Source organism: Diachasma alloeum, unplaced genomic scaffold (assembly GCF_001412515.2).
Source record: "Diachasma alloeum isolate Michigan unplaced genomic scaffold, Dall2.0 Dall_scaffold_00472, whole genome shotgun sequence".
In the NCBI taxonomy this organism is placed as follows: domain Eukaryota; kingdom Metazoa; phylum Arthropoda; class Insecta; order Hymenoptera; family Braconidae; genus Diachasma; species Diachasma alloeum.
Window position 1 is genome coordinate 432853 of NW_021680605.1, and position 4777 is coordinate 437629.

The window sequence follows — 4777 nt, forward strand, 5'->3', positions numbered from 1 at the left end:
TATGTTTGTTAAAAAAATCGTTGTACGGATTGAGAGAAAGTCCACGCGACTGGTACGAACGTTTTCACGATTATATGTTAACAATTGGATTTCAAAGGTCAAATTATGATTATTGTCTGTATACAGGGGTTATAGATGATTACGTAGATGATTTATTAATCTGTGGAACTGATTCAAAAGGTATTAAAAAGGTTAAATTAATGTTGAGTGAAAAATTTCGTATGAAAGATCTGGGTCGAGCTAAACAATATTTGGGGATTGAGATGAAATATAATCCGATTGAACAGAAATTGATGCTGAGTCAGAGAAATTATATTGAGTCTTGCTGAGAAATATGATGTTAAGTATTCAAGAAATTATGACACACCTATGGAGATAAATTTAAAACTTGAACCAGCTGAGAGTGAAGAAGTCAATGTAAAATACAGAAATCTGATAGGAGCTCTATTGTATGTGGCGAATGGAACAAGACCGGACGTATCTTTTGCAGTCAATTATTTGAGTCGGTATCAGAGCAGCTATAGTAGCACTCATTTTATTTATGCATTACGTGTTCTAAAATATCTGTACTGTACTCGTTTTTTGAAGTTAATCTATGATGCCGAGTATAATGAAGTGATAGAAGTTTATGTTGATGCTGACTGGGCATCGGATACAATGGACAGAAAATCGACAACCGGGATATTAATACGTATCTATGGAAACATAATTTTGTGGAAATCTCAAAAACAAAAAATTGTATCTAGAGCCTCAACTCACGCAAAATTTTATGCACTTGCCGACTGTGTTGAAGAAATTTTGCCTATAAGAGGTATTCTAGCTGACTTGGACATAGAAGTAGACAGAGCAGTTGATATTTATGAGAATTTTGTTAATGATTACGAGAAGAAGGAAATAATTAATGTTAAAAAGGTATCCACTGATGATCAGGTCGCTGATATTTTGACTAAACCTTTAGGTAAAATTAAATTCCAAAAATTCAGGGATCTACTAGGATTAAGAATGTTGTAAACGTTATTGAAAAGTATGTTGATTATTAGGATACAAAATCAAGGTGTGTTGAAGTTATGATTTTGTATGTGCGCGGGATGCCATTGGTAGGAGTGACGGGAACCATATTGGGGTGTATCTTCTTTAGGTTGGTGTAAGTGACACCTTTTTTCTAGATGTTCTGCTTTTTTCATATAAGGAAAGAGTAAAGAGCACGTTGCCTTTATGTGTCGTTAATAAAACAAATCATTTAACTTTATAATAAATATATATTCATCATGATTAAGTAGTCCATTATTTCTAACATATACACCTTCATTTCTGAAGCATTTCTCGATATCGTTCAGGAAGCGAATGAAAAGCTGAGGGCTTAACATCTCTCCCTGGAGAATACCCTCCATAATCTCAAAAGAATCAGACAATTCACCCGCTGACCTCACCCGCAATGAAGGGCCATCATACAAGCTCTTAATAATTCTAATGAATTTAGCACTAACGCCCAATGATTAGAGTTTAATCCATAGCAGTGAGTGGGCGATTGATTCGAAAGCCCTACGAAAATCTACAAAATGAGTATACATAGGACGTCCCATCCGACCGAGCTGGAGTTGGAACGCGACACTGGCAGAGAAAATGTTATCAAGACAGGATCTACCGTGGCGGAAACCCACCTGACATTCAGGCAGGACACCTGAGGAGTCTGCCCAGCAGTCCAGTCTTTTACAGAGAATGCCGATAAATAATTTGGTGAAACAATTCACCAAGGCAATGCCCCTATAATTGACCGGATCCCCCCTGTCACCTTTCTTGTGGATCATAGAAATTACGACCTTTGACCACGAAACAGGCATCTTCTCCTTTTCCACAATCTGGTTGAAAAGGAACAGAACGTAAACCCTCCAATTACCCGGCGGAGCCCTGATGAAATACCCAGAAATTTGATCCAAGCCCGGCGCTTTACCAGTTTTACAGCACTTGATCGCTTCCTCCAACTCAGCCACCGTCATATCACCATCCAAGCTTGGATTCCTCACTCCAAGAATTCTGAAATCATAGGAGATTCGCAGGGGATAAATGTGTCGATAAAAAGCATTCCATTTTTCAATTGGAATGCCCCTCACGAAATGCGTGATTCTGAAAGCCCGAAGGGCAGCTCAGAATTCAGCTACATTTTTTGTGTTACAAAATTTTTCTCGAAGCTCTTGTTCATAGGACCTCTTTCTCTCATTTTTAACTTCAATATAACTATTCTTACAGTCCAGGAAAATTTTAAATTGAGGTTCACAAAAATTCGCCATTCTAGCAGCCTTTAGCGCCTCATTTTTCTCTTTTTTTGAAGCTTGACAAACACAATCAAACCAAGGTTTTTTGGTAATTCTAGATGCTCACGGGGAAAATAGACTTGTACGCACTCGTGTCGAAATTGAAGGCTTACCAACTCTGAGAAACAAAGCATTATATCGGGTCGATGTTGCTACTTTTTTTTCACAAATTAATTATTTTTCATTTATTATTAAAATTGAATGTAAAAATATTTTGATGCATGCACAATGTAGAAAAAAAATTGAATAGTGATAAGAAACACTAACTGACCATAGAAGACTTAAAATATGATCTAAATATTTAATTTGAGGGGACAGAATTTTTTTGTTCAGGGATTGGTTTTCCGCACGAATACAATAGATTCTCCTCTGCTCCACCTCCTACATCAGTCATCGCCGGTTCATCGTTAATGGTGGAGGGAGTCAATTTCCCGAGCTGAAATCCTAGAGAAGCGTAATCCAGGAGTATCCCTGTACTTCAATTCTTTCAGTATTTCATCCTTCATTTTATTTTGAATTGTCATTTGTTCATTTATTGACCTTTCAAATTGTCAGTTTGCTTTTCCTCCTTTATGCATAATGTTTATATTACTATTTTTTATCCAATTTCACTAATCTAGATTAGTATATGAGGAATAAGGGAAGGAATGAGGAATTTCCCGTTGTGCGGTCATACCCGTCGTCCAATTGAGTCATTCATATCTCAACAAGTGCGTAGTAGTAGGGGAGATGCATGAGAATAAGATCGGAGCGTTCAGCGCAACTAAGAGTAATCAGTCAATCCCAGTGATGGAGCAGATAACGTGCGAATTGCTCAGTTTACCCCCCGGTCAAACATCCTTGAACGAGTTCAATCTGCGTCTAATCGCACTCCATCCAAGGTACAGACAACTGATCACCGGTTTTACTGATCAATTTCTGGTGCCTAACAAATTCACCCGACCATAGAGTCTTTAGAAATTTATTTGAAAGGTTATTTAACCCTAGGTCAGTCACCACATGAGGAAAAATGAAAAAAATAAAAATTCAGTAGCGAAGCGGTAAACTATTCCAGTCGATTTCGACTATTGGCCAGTTTTCAGTGAATATCTCGGAATTTGAGGGAGATAGCAAAATTTTTGTCATGACCCTTTTCGCAGCCCTCACTTCGCTCTAGAAAAAAGGTCTGTTTGGTGAGGAACTAGGCTTAGGGTGGATGTGGGAGAAAATGTGGAAGGAAATGCTGGAAAATTAACGTTGAGACGAGTTATAAAAATTTCCGTTTATTCGTGGCATCGAACCACGCCGTTAATAGATAATAGTTGAATTTAGACTGATAAAACTGAGGTGATGTACTGAACGAAACGTTGATTTTACAAAGACTGGTGATGTACTAGGTTACTAGTGAGCTAGGTGAGGTTCAAGAAGCTACTGTACTCGATGAGGTGCGATGTAAGACTAAATTTGGGGGTTTTCACGATCGTCTGACCGCTCAACCGAAGGTTCCCGATGGTGCTCGAGTTGGATGTTCTGGAATTTTAGTCGTGTTTTTAACAAGGTCATTACGAAAATTGCGTTATTTTCCGTAGATTCAGAGATGTTCCTCAAAAACTAAGCTGAGGCCTAAATCGACTTTCCTGGTAGGAGATGAGAAAAGGCCCAGGGTAGGTCGAAGATGGCCCGGTGCCACCTTCACTACTGAATTGTACTGTGTCCATTGAAGTGTCTAAAAAATTATAGTAGCTTTCAGCAGAATATAATTCCCGAAATTCTATAAAAAAAACAAATCATTTTCAACAAAAGAATGACTTTTTCCCATGTTAAATGAAATTATCTGTTACGTGATGTTGCCGGGAACTCGCTAAACGCGTCTGGGCAGTGTAGAGTGAATTCAGCAACGCTGGAGCGTAAATAGCACGTCAACCATATGAGGCCAGACTAGGATTAAGGTGTTTCGTGCGGAAAAGGTAAATAATGGCATTCATCTGGAATTCATATAGAATGTTCATAATCAAAATTGAATTGTCTATGAATTTTCCTAGAATTTTTTCAGATTTCCTTTTCAAGTTATCAACAATTGAAGTCGGTTCTTATACATGCGCTCTTATGGAGATTTTTCTGGTTAGCACGAAACTGCGTTACTATCTGAGCTGATGATATAGTTTCACGCTAAACAGAAAAATATCCAAAAAGCCCATATACACTCTAAAAAAAAGTTACTACTCACCAGTACTGAATTCTACTTGGGAGAAGTTTTCTTGTGAAAAGTTGGGAAACTACTTGTCCCAAGTACTTTTCATGTCCTTGGGTGAAGTACAATATTTGCTAAGCAAGTAGGAAAAGTACTAGGAGGAAGTACTTTTATTACTTCCTGTCAGCATTTTTCTTACTTCTCACAAGTACTTTGAATGCTTGGAGCAAGTAATTTTTCTACTTCTCGCGAGTACTTTTATGACTTGATTCCAGTACTTTTGGTTGGTTATTTT

The 4777-nt window shown here is 37.8% G+C and overlaps 1 protein-coding gene across 4 annotated transcripts in view; it reads left to right on the forward strand.

Moving 5' to 3' along the window:
* Positions 1 to 3102: 3102 nt before the first annotated feature.
* Positions 3103 to 4777, forward strand: part of LOC107042470 (sterol O-acyltransferase 1) — a 24309-nt gene continuing 22634 nt past the window's right edge. For 2 of the 4 annotated variants that reach the window (XM_015263523.1, XM_015263526.1), the window contains exons 1-2: positions 3103 to 3193; positions 4176 to 4258. The gene's annotated coding sequence lies outside the window, so the exon portion shown is untranslated. The remainder of the gene's footprint in view (positions 3194 to 4175; positions 4259 to 4777) is intronic. The other 2 variants (XM_015263522.1, XM_015263525.1) reach the window with 1 other exon arrangement.